General features: G+C 28.8%; 5 long non-coding RNA genes across 5 annotated transcripts; 1 reads left to right on the top strand and 4 right to left on the bottom strand.

Annotated features, from left to right (window-relative positions):
• Positions 1 to 2,026: 2,026 nt before the first annotated feature.
• On the bottom strand, positions 2,027 to 4,348 carry LOC123917926. The gene is made up of 2 exons (XR_006812635.1): positions 4,098 to 4,348; positions 2,027 to 2,447 (listed from the first exon to the last, which is right to left on the bottom strand). It is a non-coding gene; the product is annotated as an uncharacterized LOC123917926 (long non-coding RNA).
• Positions 2,306 to 2,636, top strand: LOC123917928. The gene is made up of 2 exons (XR_006812637.1): positions 2,306 to 2,431; positions 2,577 to 2,636. It is a non-coding gene; the product is annotated as an uncharacterized LOC123917928 (long non-coding RNA).
• A 135-nt stretch (positions 4,349 to 4,483) lies between the features above and the next one.
• Positions 4,484 to 6,458, bottom strand: LOC123917923. Its single transcript, XR_006812632.1, has 2 exons — positions 6,325 to 6,458; positions 4,484 to 4,861 (listed from the first exon to the last, which is right to left on the bottom strand). It is a non-coding gene; the product is annotated as an uncharacterized LOC123917923 (long non-coding RNA).
• Positions 6,459 to 9,621: 3,163 nt separating this feature from the next.
• Positions 9,622 to 11,189, bottom strand: LOC123917922. The gene is made up of 2 exons (XR_006812631.1): positions 10,924 to 11,189; positions 9,622 to 10,074 (listed from the first exon to the last, which is right to left on the bottom strand). It is a non-coding gene; the product is annotated as an uncharacterized LOC123917922 (long non-coding RNA).
• A 2,525-nt stretch (positions 11,190 to 13,714) lies between these two features.
• On the bottom strand, positions 13,715 to 15,869 carry LOC123917927. Its single transcript, XR_006812636.1, has 2 exons — positions 15,653 to 15,869; positions 13,715 to 14,462 (listed from the first exon to the last, which is right to left on the bottom strand). It is a non-coding gene; the product is annotated as an uncharacterized LOC123917927 (long non-coding RNA).
• Between the last annotated feature and the right edge of the window lie 1,289 nt (positions 15,870 to 17,158).

Here is a 17,158-nt window from a genome sequence, read left to right as displayed (position 1 = left end):
GATAATATATGTCATTTTCAAATTCAACTAACATTTCTTTCGTATCTAACAGTTCTTATGCAACAATATATGAGCCGACTTGTCAAATTTTAATTTTATTTTATGGACATGGTTGGTAAGGCTCACCTTCCCACCTTAGTTTTTTGTTGCTTCTAGAAACACAAAGAAGAAAATCAGCATAAAATAATTAAAAGAATCTTATGGGTTGGTGACCCACCTCCCCCTGTCCACGGTTTTCCCACCTTATGGAGTGAGATGGGCCAAGGGCCGTTCATTTCTATGCTCACATCATGCCACACTCTATATTCTACATAGATTGTTTTTCAATTACTTCTTCCTCATGTATTAGAGTTTTTTATTTTTTTTCCATCCTACCAATTTCTCGCACGTTCTAGGAGTTTATATTTTTACTCTTTTGTTAGACGATATAATATTGAGAAATTTGAGGAAAAAAATACCGTACAACGAATTCAGATTTTAAATGTCTGTTATTTAAGTCGCAGACATTATAAAAATGAGAAATTTTTAAAAAAAATGTCATAACATGAAAATTTCAAGATTTTAAATGTTAGCTATTTAAGTAGTGAATGTTATAAAAATGAGAATTTTGAGGAAAGAAAATACTCTCCTAACATGAAATTTAAAAGATTTTAAAGGTTGGCTAGCTACTTAAATAGCGGATAGAATTCGCTACTTAAGGAGCGGATAAATGTATTTTGATAATTTTGTAGAGTACGCGAGAAAATGGGTAAGATGACAATAGAAATTCTCCCATGTATTATGAACTTAGATTTGTCTATAATCGATAATTTGACTCATTCATATAGTCGATTTATTTATATTTGGTAAATTGAAAATAAACCGTTCAAATTTTAAGTATGATATTATTCATTTAAAAGGAAATTAAATGTATTTTCCATTTCCTTATTTATGGTTACATACTATTTAGGCCATCTAACCTCTAAATTTGAAGTTTGTTTTTGTTCATGTGTCATGTTGAATACTGAGTCGACATATGACAATGCATATTTTTAAAGTTTTTGTAGGGTTTATATAATTTTTTTTTATCATTTTAAGTAATTTTTTTTTTTAAAATCTTTAATCCTATAAAAAGTTAAATAATATTAATCTCATGAAATTCTGATCCTATAATCCTTTATTATTGTAGTATTATATATTTTAAGGTCGAGACACAGGTTAGAAAAATCAAAAGAGATAATTTTTTTATTAAAATGAGCATTTTCAATTTTTTTTTTAAAAATAGACGACACTAATTTTTTTTTGTCTTAGATGAAGTGATAATCCACTTAAATTAAATTCACATAATGTTGAGATCCCAGGTTCGAACTCGGGTCACGACGGTTAGCCTAATAATTTCGGCATTTTTTATCAGTTGAGCTATGACTTATGTGACATTTTTAAATAGGTACATTCTTTAAGTAGTACCTACTAGTTACTATTTTCCTTATTTTAAATAGCGTTTAATTTTTCATTATCATTATCCTTGTGTATCTTGACCGTGACTATGAGCCTTGTCACCATTAGCTGATTAATTAGGAACACCCAAAAAAGTGAAGGACCAATATACTATTTTGCAATTAAATGTTCAACGCCATGTTGCATATATTCCACAATTGTAAAATGATTTAAAGGACACTATTATTCGTTGACGTATTCTTCCATATATACGCTGACAACCCAATCTTATTTAGTTTAAAAAAAAAAATCAAACTTATTCATGCATGTAATTATAGTGCCTAATTCAATTATGTAATTGATATATTTGATTTTTGAATCAATGCATTAATTTTTGTTAATTCTAATGTCTCTTATGTTTAAGACAACCCGAAGTATTATATATATATATATATATATATATATATATATATATATATATATATATATATATATATATTTTTTTTTTTTTTTTGTTTGATGTATCCTCGTAAGTAATTCAATTGGTATAGCTATTAATAAAAAAAATAACTGAGGAAGTAGTGATTGAGAATAACCGAAGAAGTATATATAATACAAAATGAAAATGACTCAGTTTCACTAATTTTTGATGTCAAATACATCATGAAAGCATAACAAAATAAGTAACATTAGATAATTAATTGAACTCTAGCTCAAAGCTAACCTCAAGCGCTTAAGCAAAATTAAATTAAAGTAACATATGATTGCAATGTTACATTAATTAATTAACAACAATAGTATATTAGTATACTAAGCTAGTAATTGTATTTTCCATTTCCTTTAAGAAATGGAGAGGATCCCTACTCACTATTAACAACGTTTGCTGCAAGAGCAACCTCTTCGAGAACTTCCACATTGACCGCATTCAAAGCCTTCAGATTGACAAATATGAGAGCAATGGTGGTGGCTTATGCAAAATCTCTGTCCCTTTGACCTCTGATACCTCCTTCCCTCAGTTTGTACCACCATCTCTGCATCAATTAATTCATGATTAATAAAACATAGAAAAGTTTAATTAAATACTTTCTCCGTTTCATTTTTAATTTTGAAAGATTAAACGTATAGTAGCAATTGCACATAAATTAAAAAAGATGGTGCAGGTAGCTGAACTTTGGGGTGCCATGGAAGGTTTAAAGCTGGCTTGGGAGCAAGGTTTGAGGCGTGTCGAGCTGCAACTGGATGCCAAAGTTGTGGTTAATATGCTTAATAAGGATATAGGGGTTCAAGCTTAAGGTTGGGGTCTATGCAAGAGAATTTGAAGGCTTTTGGAGCATGATTGGGACGTTCGCATTCATCACACTTACCGTGAAACTGATGTGTGTGCTGATTTGTTGGCACGTGTTGGATGTGAGTTAGGCTCTACTATGATTTTTTATGAGTCTTGTCCGTCTCAAATATCTCATTTTGTTATCGCTAATGCTTCTGGAATTGTTGTTCCAAGGTTAGGTAGTTGTAATCCTCTCTTTTGGGCGCAAGCCCTCCATTCAATAAAAAAAATGGTTATTTTTTTGTATAGAAAAAAGAAATTATGATTCAGTATTTTAAAAATTTATATATCATTTATTAATGATATGAGAAAAATGAATTAAAAGAATTGAAAAGATATAGGGCCTGTTTGTTTTAGATTTAAAAAAATGGATTTTTTCTTTGTATTTTTGAAAATAGATTTTCTAAAACCATTTTTTCAAATATTACAAGTTTTTTTATATTCGTTTTTTCTAAATTGAAACAGTAATTTTGACATCATATAAAATAAACACACATTATTGAAGATCAAAACACAGTCAAAATCACAATTTTTTCAAAAAGTTGTATTTAAAAAATGATTTTTATGAAAATCGATTTGAAATAACTTCAAAATTAAATGATTTTTCAAAATTTTGATATCCAAAAAAAAAAAATTCAATAAAATGATCAAATACATAAAACAACATTTTAAGAATAACTATTCAAACCAAATTTTCATTTGAAGCTTTTATAAAAAGTTTCTTTGTAATTTTTTTTTACACAAAATTATTTAACACTATGAGAATCTATTTTAAAAAAATCTATAACAAACAGACCCATAGAGTAATACCACCTTTATTCTAAATTTTAAGTCATTTTGACAATTTTACAAAACTTAAAAAACGTACTAAATTGTTGTGCACCGTCAGTGTAATTTTTTTTTACACATACATCTAATAACGCGTTGCCACATCATTTAATGAATGTGACACATCATGTGTTTTTAATTACCATACATGATGTGTCGGTATATTATTGGACGCATGCGCAAAATAACTTTACACCGGTGGTGCATATAAATTAAATTCTTATTTTACAAAATTATAGAAAAATTTAAAGAACTGGACAACACAAAGAGAGACTAATATATAGTAAAGGTTTGGTATGATAAGAAAAAACATTAACGTTTCAATATTAGTATTATAATGTGATTTATAATTTTGAGACAATTTTGTTTGTAAAATGAATTATAATTTAGAACAAGAGAGAATAAATAGTAAGAGGTATACATAAACAACCTTAAAATGACAATAAAAAAAAACTTCTACGATACATCTATCAAATTATGTAAATTCTATTACTTATTATGTATATGCATTATGCAAAAGACTTACGAGAAGCGAGGAGAATAAGCAAAATGAAGAAAAACTGAAAGCATGACTTGTTCATGATTATCACTTACTACAATTTTCACCTAAATTAAATTTATTATTACCCTGTTAATAAACAAACTCATATCGGGTCATCTATTTAAAGAGGTTGAGGATGTAAAAAAACATATTTTTTATGTTGATGAAAACTTGATGTTTAACTTCATTTTGGAGGTGATATTGTTCCTTCAGTAGTGACATTAGTTACAAGTAATTTAGTAGAGCTCATGTTTGGCTCATGAAAGACCCAAAATATTAAATGATTTCCTCTTACATATTAGATATTCAACAAAGTTTAATCATTAGATCAAATAAAATAAATGTGTATATATACAAATACCGTATATCCGTATTATAAAATTTATTGTTAAATTGAAAGTTATTATCCAACAGATTATACATGTCTATAAAATTCCATATTAATCTATAAAATTAATTCGATTGATAAATTAACATACACAATTGCAAGCTTTTGAGTTTACATCCTGATAAAGATGTTCAATTTAACAATATCGTCATTTATCAGTGGAATATTGACCATTCACATTATTGCAATATAAGTTAACAATGGTTGTAGCAGAAGCAACCTTTACGAAATCTCTTGCATTCGCCGCATTCAAAGCCTTCATCACGACAAACCGAAGTGCAACTGTGATTGCTCAAACACACTCCTTTAAACCGATTACTCCTTGACTCATGGCGCCTTCCCTCAATTTGTACCGCCAACTCTGCATTGTTTGATCATATATAATATTAATAGAGACGATCAATAATGAATAAATCCACTTAAACATATAGTTCGAAACTGAACTAAAATATTAATTTGTTGAACTTGGTTTGTGAATCAATTGAGTTTAACTTAATTTATATATAATTCGACTTGTGTTTAGTTCATGCAAATGAGATGAACTCAGTTGTTCATGAATTTAAAATGAGTATATATAGTTCGACCTAAAAAATTACATGAAACTCGGATAAAATTTTGAGTTGAACCAATTCTTATTAAGTCGAGTCAATATTAACTCATGCATTGTAGTCAGTTAGATATTCATACCTATTTAATATATTTTTAAGTAGCTATTTTGATTGCTTTTTATGAACATAAATGTAGATTTCTTTTTATTAACGTGTGTGAATACTCTACACCACTCATTATTTTAAGTTTTTAACTATTCTAGAGAAATAAGATTTATTTGTTTCTTAAAAAATTGCCAAAAAAACAAACGTGATCTATTATTGTTTTGTTTTTTTGTTTTTTTGTTTTTTATTTTATTTTGTAGTACGTGATCTATTATTGGTATTTTTTTATTTTTAAAAAATACAAATGTAATATTATTAATGGATTAAATCCATGAAAATGAGATCGAGGGACAATAGAGTCATGGATTTCATCAATCCAAATACAGTTGGGTTATTGTTAGATTCTGGACAATTGAATACTGTGGAATAAACAATTCAAATATAACTTTGACCAATTTTTTTTTCTCTTTCAAATATGGAATAATTGTGCATTTCTTTTTGACAATTCGGTATCTGGCCTAAAAACTGATTAATTTGAGGGGATCAATTTCACCGCTTACTTGTAAGGGTCCCATTTAAAGTCAATGTTCTTATTTTCTCTATATAGACTAACCGATCAAAATTGACACAAGAGAGAATCAAACTTGTGATCTTGAGAGGAGTACACTCCAAGATTGCAAGCCAACACCACCATTAAGCAAGCCACTAGATTTTGTCTAATATGGTGAGATATAAGTTCGATTCTCAGTACCCAAGAGCACTTAGATGAGATGACGCGAGTCTCTTCTAGCTTAACCAACGTCCTGAGTTCGATCTCTGACTTAAGCATGCAACAGTTAAAACTCTTAGGGAGAATTTGCCACCCGTTTGGGTCCCACAAGGCTCGAAGAATTAATCTCTGCAATTGCGCGCAGAGGATACCCGATTTACAAAAAAAAAAGTTCGATTCTCAATTCATTGTTAAAAAAAAAAAACTACCATTAAGCCGGGCCAAGTGAGTTACTAATAAATTGTGAATTAAACGTAATTAATCTTCTTGAACTCATTAAACAAATATATTGAAAAATAAAATTTATAGTAATTGAAGTGTAATTTAAGATATACATCATTAAATGATATTTATTTTTTCATATACGAGACCAAATATAAGTATGATGCATATAAGACTTACGAGAAGCAAGGAGAATAAACAAAATGAAGAAAAGCCCAAAGTGTGTCTTGTTCATCATTTACTATAAAATATCTTTACCTAAATTTATTACCCTGTCATTTAACTCTCATCTTGTTATTTATATAGAGAGGCCGGTAAATGGTGTTAAAAACGTACGGTATTTGTTTATATATGAAAATTGGCGTTTAACTTTATTTTGGAGTTGATGTTCCTTCGGCTATGGCACTAATTACCAGCAATTTATAAGTAGAGTTGATGTTTGGCTCATGGAAAACCCAAAATATATGCAACTCTTCTACACCATCGCATATATTCCGTGCATCTAATCAAATTATAAAGTAAAAATTGATAAAAAAAATAATATTAGGCTCTGTTCGGTAACACAAATAAGCTAGCTTATAACTTATTAATTATATGAGCTTATAAGCTTGTTTCAAAAAATTAGAGGTGTTTGGTAACAAGCTTTTTGTACTAGCTTATAGTTTTTTTTCAGATGCTATTTCAAGTAGCATTTGAGCTTATAACTTATAGCTTTTTACACTTTATTCCATTTTTACCCTTTAATTTAATAACTACCCACTCTAAAAAATAAACTACCCACTATCAATTATGTAATTTTATATTTAATAATCACTTTAAAAGCTAATTTTACCAAACACTTTAATTTCAATAAGCTAGCTTTTCAACTATCAGCTATAAGCTAGCTTTTCAGCTATCAGCTAGCTTATCAGCTATCAGCTAGCTTATAGCTTATTTTTACCAAACAGACCCTTAATGTATTTGATTTTTTTTTGACAATTAATTAATATATTTGGTTTAAAATTTGAACAAATACATCAACTATTTTTAGAAAATGTTAAAAGACACATGTTAGAGGATCTAAAATTAGAATTTACATTCAATAATACAAAAGAATTTAATGTTGCACATAAATATTAATTAAGGGTAAAGTTTAAAGAAATTTATTAGAAAAATGACATCCGATAAAATTAGAATGATACAGAGAAAAATGTTAACATGTGTCTCAATGACACTTTTTTTTTGAAAAAAAGGAGCGGTAAAAAGGCTGCTACCTCAATATATATATATATATATATATATATATATATATATATATATATATATATATATATATATATATATATATATATATATATATATATATATATAGGGAGGGATCAAATTACACCGGTGTAACATTTGAGTAATGTTACACCGCTCAATAACGCTTTAACGAATACAAATTTTACAAAATCCACCGTTTGATTGAAAATTTATATCATATAGATTATCTATGTTAGAATTTATAAAAATCTAAAATCGTTTGATATGTTATTGAGATCGATCAAGATGAACAATATTTGATCCCTCCTTAATGTTTTTAGTTGGTTGTAAATTAGCAACCCCCGTATATATATATATATATATATATATATATATATATATATATATATATATATATATATATATATATATATATACGGGGGTTGCTAATTTACAACCAACTAAAAACATTAAGGTGTAAATTAACAATGCGCACATTTTTACTTTGGACAAAAAAACCATTGACATTTAGTTATTTTACACTAGAAAATTGAGGGTTAATTAGGTAACTTTTATTAAATATTGTACACCAATTTGCTAATTTACACTCACATAATTATAAATATGTACAATCTAAATAAACAACCTATTTATATTTAAATAGTTTTTTCCAATTTGCACAGTTTCTCTTTCAAGAAACTTGTTTCATCGTTTTTTTTTTAAAAAATAAACTCGAGCATGAAAATTCATCGTTTTTGGTTGTAAGGTAAGTAGAGGCAAGAAACATGTATTTAAAAAATGTGCGCATTGCTAATTTACACCATGTTTTTAGTGGGTTTTAAATTTATATATATATATATATATATATATATATATATATATATATATATATATATATATATATATATATATATATATATATATATATATATATAACGTGTGCTTCTCTTTTTCCTATGACCAAGCAAAGTGTTCACGACCTTCGAACCACATCCGCTCCGATCGCCACCGCCCACCATATTTCTCTCTCTCTCTCTCAAAAAATGTTTAGGGTGAGCAGATTTGTTGCTGTAATAAATATCACAGTTTTCACACAGTTTAGATTTTGGACAGTCAGATTTAACATGTACGTATGGATGAGATCATTTTAAATGATTTTACCACTTTATCAATTTGAGCCGTCCGACTTAGGGGTGTTCAAATCCAAGGCAATCTAAATAAAAACTACAAACCGAATAAAAAAAAATTGGAAACCTAAAAATTTGAATATTTTTTGATGTGTTTGGATGTTCGTTTGCGAAAATCGCCGGATCGAATCAGATTTTGGATTGATTTTTCAAAACCGATCCAAGCTGAACCAAACCGTATATACATATATTTTTTTTTATATAGATCTTGAAAACAGTATACATATATTTTAATACTTATTTAACATTTTATTATTATGATATATTGCCTTCATTTATTATTTTTTTGGTTTTTAATTTTTTTAATACGTTATTATTTCAATTTTAATTTTGTTACAATTTCATATGTTTCAATATAATCGAAAATTGTTATTTCAAAATATTAATTTTTAATATATTATATGTTATATTTTACATCATACATTATTTTACCGTGTTTTTTTTATGTTAATATTTAATAAAAAAATTAATAATTTGGATATCCAAAAACTGATCAAAATCAAACCGCACAAAATTGGATCAATTGTTTTTTTTTAATTAGTCATTTAAAACTGAACCAAACCGCTTGTAATTTTAACTTTAGATCGGATGACTTTTTGTCTCAAAACCGATCCAAATCGAACCGCGAGCACTCTTCCAATTAATAATTAACGGCCAAGATTTAAAACTGCGAACTTATTTACTGCAGCAAATCGCAATCCCTGTTTAGGAATAATGTCACACCAATGAGAGTCTTGAATTTGCAATCTAAAAATAGCAATACCATCAATACACTAATTGCATTCCCTATGAATATGCATGGTAAGGAAAAAACATAGGCTTTGCAAGCTCAACATAATTTAACCAAAAATTACGATGGATCCGATCCCCCGCAACTACATTTGGGAAAGAACTGAAATCACTTGATGCCAGAACTCGTCCCGAACTCTGGACTACTAGGGCCTCTTTCTCCTAGGAACCAATTTTTTATATTGAAAATACATCACAAATGCCGAACAAAAGTATAATAATAATTGGCGCTAGCTAGCTCAAACCAATTTAAAACACCTAAGCAACTAGACATAAATTAATGCCACTTGAAGAAATTTTAGATTAAAATAAAATAAAACATGACACACAAATGATTATAAGGGGTATATACTCCTGAATCAGAGAAACTGAACCCAAGGAGTATATAGTAGCTAAAGTGTAGTGAAACTGCAAAAACATTGAGATCTTCATTACTATACTTTTGGAGTGAATAAAGAAAAGTTATGCACACATTTCAATAATTATGACATAATCGAACATTTATACGTCAAATTTATAGTAATTGAGACCATTATTTCTTTTGGAAAATGCAGAGGATCTCTACTTAAACACTCATATGCAAATGAGCGGAGCTATTTAATTCTCACCACCATGCAGTGGCAACTTTTGGGAATTCCTTTGCACAATCCAAAAAACCATCCATCAGCAACACAGTTGAAAAAACAATCCTGATGATCACAGACCGATCCATCAGTTTGTACCATCATCTCTGCAATAATTGATTGAACAAATAATTTAACCAACACAACTTAATTGAACAAATTTCATTATTTAGTAAAAAAAAAAATTTACATATTAATTATTTCTATGTTATGCACTTATAGTTATGATTGTATGCACCAATTATTGTTATATATGTTTTTGGGCTCCACTAACTTGTGTCCTAAGGGCACATTTTAAGGTGCATTTAATTAACTAGTATTCCACTTAATGTATTTCAAAAATAGTAATAATCAACTTTTGTGATTAAAAGATATGATCCACTATGTTTATTAATTATTTAAATGAATTTGAAATACAAATTATGATACTCTTACCAAAGATCATGATGATGCACGCGCCTGACTAATTATATGTATCCTTAATAAAAAAAATTATATGCATCCAAATTATTTTTCATTTGTTAACAATTAGGCCTTTTATTTTTTGCACAAAAACATGATGCTGACTTTAAGATGGTATACATAATCATCTTCTAAATCATCTTCAAAATCAAAGTTTGTATACCATCTACAAAATCAGTAAAATTTCCAACGTGTAAAATTGAGGTGTAAAATTCATTGAAAAGCAATTCAAAGAAGCTTTGTACTACGTACCAAAAAAAAATTGACCAACGCGTTTATCATCATGATCTTTGACAAGAGTATCATAATATGTTTTTCAAATTCATTTAAATAATTAATAAATATAGTGGACCATATCTTTTAATTAATAAAATTTATTATTACTATTTATAAAATAGTAATAAATATGATTGTATGCACCAATGATTATTATATGTTGTAATGCCTTTATGTCAAAAATAACTATTGTAGTATGCAAAATATATAAGACTTACGACAAGCAAGGAGAATAAACAAAATGAAGAACAATCCAAAACGTGCCTTATTCATAATTACCACTTACAACAATCTTCACCTAAATCTATTATAATCTTCTTCTTTTTTTAAGAAGCTAAATCTATTACAATCTTAATTAAATAACTCGCATCGAGTTATCTATTTATAGATGTGGAGGATATAAAAAATCATTTAATTTATTTTTTGAAAAATTGGCGTTTAAATTCATTTTGGAGTTTGTGTTTCTTTGGTTATGGCATTAGTAAATAAAGCAATTTAGTTGAGCTGTTTGGCTCATGGAATACCCGAAATATAAGCAACTCTTCTACATGAATACTCTAACTTCCAAGTATATAATAAGAATTACGTAATAAATAGTTAGGTCTCTAAATATTAAAACATTCTAAAAGGTCTCGAAACTAATTTTTCGTCCAATTATTTAGTCTAGAATGTTTCTAGTGGAAAGCTAGAATGTATCCAATGGAAAGCTTGCATTATGAGATACAACCACGAAGGCGATATAACGTCAAGAAAACAACCACGAAGGCGATAATGATGAACTATATATCAATTAATTAGACAAATTGTATATTCCTATAAATTTGAATACGACTATATTGAAGTATTCAGAATATACCACGGCACGCAGCCAAGTCTGCCTTAATTCGGTTTACTTTATTTTATGTGATCGTAGTTCATTTTCAATCAACAATTTAGAATATATTTTAGTGAAAAGAATAATAAATTTAGTTAAATATATTAAAAAATGATGCAATTTCACTATTTTTTTAGTAGAGCTCATTTTTGGCTATATGGGTACCTCAAAAAAAAAAAATCTTTGCTATATGGAACTCATATATATATATATATATATATATATATATATATATATATATATAACACTGTATTAATAAATTAACTAGCATTTAATTAACTTCATTTTGCAGTTTACAGTATGTCCTTATGGCTATAGCACTAGTTAAACGTAATTAGTACTAGAACTCATGTTTGGCTCATGGAACACCCGCCCAAAATAAATTTGCAACTCTTTTGCACCGTTTTGCATATAATCATAGCTTGCTGAAGTGTCACTCTTTCTCTAAATATTAATTGGTCCATAAATATATATGGTTGTTTATTTATATATTCACCTAAAAATATATAGGTGTAAATAGGAATGTGCACTTTTTTTTTTGATAATGAAATGTGCTCTTTTTTTTTTTTTATAATGAAATGTGCTCTTTTTTTTTTTTGGTTCTAAAATGTGCTCCTTTTTTAATTGGACTAAAAATAAATAATATTAATTATTTAAAATATGTAAGTTGAAGGATAGTATAAGTTTCATTAAATGATATGTACATCCAAGTTGCTAATAATTTACACCCACTTTATTAATTTTTAAGCAAAACATTAAAATCTTTTTGTTAGATTTGCAACGTTGTTTTTGTTTTAAAGCGCGGAAGTTGTGAAGCGGGTACCTTGACCTCTAAATAATGACGCGTCTATATAGATGGCAGCTGGCGTGCACATTTATGACAGTATTTGGATTGCAAGAATTGCTATAGGATTGATTATATGTTGGGTGTGCTGTTTTCTTGCCATTATCGCATTCGTGGTTGCATCTCATGATGCTTTGTCCGGTTGTCTCGGGTCTATGACTATAACTAGTTTTGTTTCTCGCGCCATTGAGTCGTTACCGGCATTGGTGAGAGATCCCATTGTGGCGTGTAGTTGGTCCGCAAGTGGCTTGTTCTCGCTCCAGGTCTGGTATTACTGTTGGTCTACTATCTAATTGGTTTGTGGAACATAGTATAACCTGTTTGCTTGCGGTGCTCAACAAACTTGTATTTTTTTTTTAAGCAAAAGGGCGCGGAATAAAAAGAGAAGGGGGACATAAACCAAAATCTTTCCAAGCAAAAAAAGAGAGAAAGAGGTGAAGTTGTTGAGAAAAAGAGAGAAAGAGGTGAAATTGTCAGTGTTGGAGTGTGAAGTGAGATAAAGATCTGAAGTTGTGATTTGAGTTGTTTGGGAATATGACAAAAGTGACCTTTTCCTTTGTAAATTCAAAACCGTCCTTTTTGATTATACAATGTCCATGGCTTATACGGCTTAGTTACAATGTAAAATCCGGTTACATAAAACACTTTTTCACTCACAAATGCTCCAAATGGCTTATATGGCTTAGTTTCATTTGAAAAGAAGTGTACTTCTTGTTCAATCATCAAATTTTTGGACTCGATTACCCTCATTTTGGACACATGGCAGCACCTTAAGCAAGGGTAATGTAGACTTATCCAGAACAATTATATTTCTTATATAGATTAGATTAGATAAAATAAAATGTAACAAACTAACAATACGTATCAACGCACCGATTGCCTTCCTATAAATATGCAAGGTAATGAAAAAAAACATATGCTTTACGAGCTCAACATAATTTAACCAACGACTATGATGGATCCAAGAAATCATACAAGGATTTCTAAAAGCATCAGGAACCAAAATAGAATTTGTCTCAATGCAAAGTAAATTCCACCCTTTCCTATTAGCAATCTATAGCCAACATCACCCCAACAATTTCAACCTCAAAAGCATAAGTAACACTAAGATTCTTAACAAAAACAACAAAAAATAACCACATAACTATATATCCCTGAAAATACCACGGCACACACCCAAGCCTGCCTTAATTCGATTTACTTTGTTTTATGTGATTGTAGTTCATTTTCAATCAACAATTTAGAATATCTTTTAGTGAAAAGAATAATAAATGTAGTTAAATATATAATCTAAAACAAAAATGGTGCAATTTCACTATTTTTTTTAATTGAAAATACATCACGAATGCAGAACAAAAATATCATTATAATTATAATTGCCGCTAGCTGGCTCAAACCATTCTAAAATGCCTAAGCAACTAGACATAAACTGATGCCACTTAAAGAAATTTTAGATTAAACATAATAAAACATGACACACAAATGATTATAAGGGTATATATATTAGTACAGTTGGTTTTATACTTAGCCAAATAATAGTCATAAAGCCACACTTATGATATTCCCTTATTTATATATAATAGTACCGTTGGCTTATGCTTATAAATTGTACTAATAGTGTATCACACAAAAGCAAGCAATACAAGTATCTCACGTTGAAACAATTCTTTTCATTTCAATATCATTATTTTCATTTTCATTAATATAATCTTCATCCCCCAAAAAAACATTGAGATCTTCATTCCTATACTTTTGGAGTGAAAACAAAAAAATTTATGCACCCATTTCAATAATTGTGACATAATCAAACATTTATACGTCAAAATTATAGTAATTGAGACCTCAATTTCTTTTGAAAAATGAAAAGGTTCTCTACTCAAGCACTCATAATGAGCGGAGCTATTGAATTCTCACTGACAAGCATAAGCAACTTTTAATGGGAAATCCCTCGCACGATCCAGAATTCCATCCAACAGCAATACAATTGAAATTACAATCAAAATTATCACAATCTGATTCCTCGGTTTGTACCACCATCTCTGCATTAATTGATTGAACAAATATTTTAACCAACACAATTTAATTGAACAAATTTCATTATTTACATTTAGTAGAAAAATATTATTTACATTTTGTCAAAAAAAAAAGAAAAATCTTATTTACATATTAATTATTTCTATGTACAACTATGCACTTATCTATATATATAATTCCTAGATAGTTCTCCTACTATCCATCTTAACCCTAATCCACATCATCCACTTACATCCAATTAAATCACACAATAATGCCACATCACTTCCTTATATTATATCATTCTCATCTCTATTTTTTTTTATATTATATCAATCTCATAATAAATAATAAAGAATTATGCTTCTCCAATTATCCAAAAATTGATGTCACAAGATGTTACAATTTTCTACATTATTATTGAATTATACCTCTCCAATTATCCAAAAAATTGATGTCACAAGATGTTACACTTTTCTATATTACTATAACATTCCTTAATGACAATGAAGATGAACATAGTTGGATTCTCTTTCAACATTTATCTCATTTAAATGTCAACCGTTTTCATAGAAACAATAAAGAGTTTATAATTTAGTCACACAAAAAAATACGAAGAGTGTATACATTATTGACTTAATTACATTTCTATTGAGTTTAATTTTTAGTTAAAACAAATTACTCTTTCAAACCATAGCTCATATCTACCCTCACGTGTCTGCTATAGTAGCTGAAAAAGCAAATCTAAAGTTGAAAGTTCGAATTGTTCATGTGTGTAATGTAACAGACAAATACAAACCAAACTGAGGTTACGTCTATGAATATGTTGTTTGTTGATGAAAATGTGATGTACTATCTTGATATACTTCTCACATTTTCACAAAATCTCTATCGATGTTTTTTTTTTATTGACTTTTTCCCTTTTTTTTACTTTGATCATCCAGTGTGATAAGATTCTTGCTACTTTGGGAAATAGTTTGGTTTCAAAGATAAAAAAATTGGTTGACGAAGGATCAACATATAAGGTTGAAAATATATAGGTTGAAGGAAGTGATAAGTACATCACTTTATTTTTATTATTATTATTATTATTATTATTATTATTATTATTGTTATTATTATTATTATTTTCATTTTACAACTATGCACTTATAATTATGATTGTATGCACCAATTATTGTTATATGTTTTAATGCCAAATGTATATAAGACTTACCAGAAGCAAGGAGAATAAGCAAAATGAAGAAAAGATGGAAGTGTGCCTTGTTCATCATTAACAATTGCTACAATCTTCACCTAGATTTATCACTTAGCTTCTGAATAAACTAATAACTCGCATTAAGTTGTTTACTTATATTTTATAGATGTGGGGAGTGTAACAAACTTTTTGTTTTTGAAAAATTGGCGTTTAACTTCATTTTGCAATTAATGTTCCTTCGATTATCCCATTATTAACAAGAAATTTAGTAATCCTATTGTTGTGAATTCGTCTATAAAATCACACCAATAAAAGAACTTGATGTGTGGAGCAATAGAACGACAACCAATGAATTAAGTGGAATAAGCAATAATAATAATAACCGATAAACAAGATAAATGAGAAGAAAGAACACGATAATTTGTTTACCCAGTTCGGTCCAATAATGACCTAGTCTGGGGGAGAGAGCAGCCCCTCCGTTCCACTATATTAAAGAGTAACTTTACAAAGAAATTCTCAATTGAGTTACAAGAATTAATCCTAATTCTACCCAAAACCCGAATCTCTTCCCGTGGCCAAGAGACTCAATTTGATAAGTGTTTCCCAAAGTGTAATCAATCCCCTTTGCCCAACCCTAGAGTTATACCAAGAGACAACCCCTCTTGTTTCTCTCTAAAACCCTAGCCTTGTGTCGGCGGCAAATCCTAATTGAAAACCCTACATTGTTGCTCCCTTAAGTTGCTCTCTTTCTCAATTTTTCTATGAATAAAGCACTCCTTATTTATAGAAAAATATATGCCAAAAAATTAGTAACAAATCTGTTTTAAAATAAAACAAATCCAAGTCAGAATGTCCTCCAAGAAAATATATTTTTTCACAAAATTTGCAAAGATGCAAAATTCTGGTCACGCGCTGCGCCTCGCGCAGGAGGCAGAAACCAAAATCCTGAAAACAAAACAAGTCTGCGCCTCGCGCAGCTTTCCTGCGCATCGCGCAGCAGACAGATTCACACCAGATTTTTCCTGACTTATTGTAACTGAGATTTCAAGGCATATTTCAACAACTATCTTATTTAAAAAACAAGCAATTTAGTAGAGCTCATTCTTGGCTATATGGGTACCTCAAAAAAAAAAAAAAACTTTGGGTATATATATATATATATATAAAGACAAATGCTAACTAGTGCTCTTGGAGCACTCTTTAAGACCTCAAATAGTAAGTTTTTATATATATAAACTAGCCTCTTTCTTTATCTAATACTCTATTAATAAATTAACTAGCATCTATCTATGGAGACGAAGGGTGTAAAAAATGTAAAAAATAATAATAATTAAACTTGACATTTAATTAACTTCATTTTGCAGTTTATGACCTTATGGTTATATCATTAGTTAAATTAAAAGTAATTTAGTAGAACTCATGTTTGGCTCATGGAACACCGAAAATAAATTTGCAACTCTTTTGCATATAATCCATAAACTTGTGCCCTTAATAGCATTCACAATGGAGCTACTCATTTTTGAG

The sequence above is a fragment of the Trifolium pratense genome, linkage group LG3, assembly GCF_020283565.1.
Source record: "Trifolium pratense cultivar HEN17-A07 linkage group LG3, ARS_RC_1.1, whole genome shotgun sequence".
Taxonomy (NCBI): Eukaryota; Viridiplantae; Streptophyta; class Magnoliopsida; order Fabales; family Fabaceae; genus Trifolium; species Trifolium pratense.
Note: the sequence above shows the minus strand (reverse complement) of the source record. Positions and strands in the feature narration are given on the sequence as shown.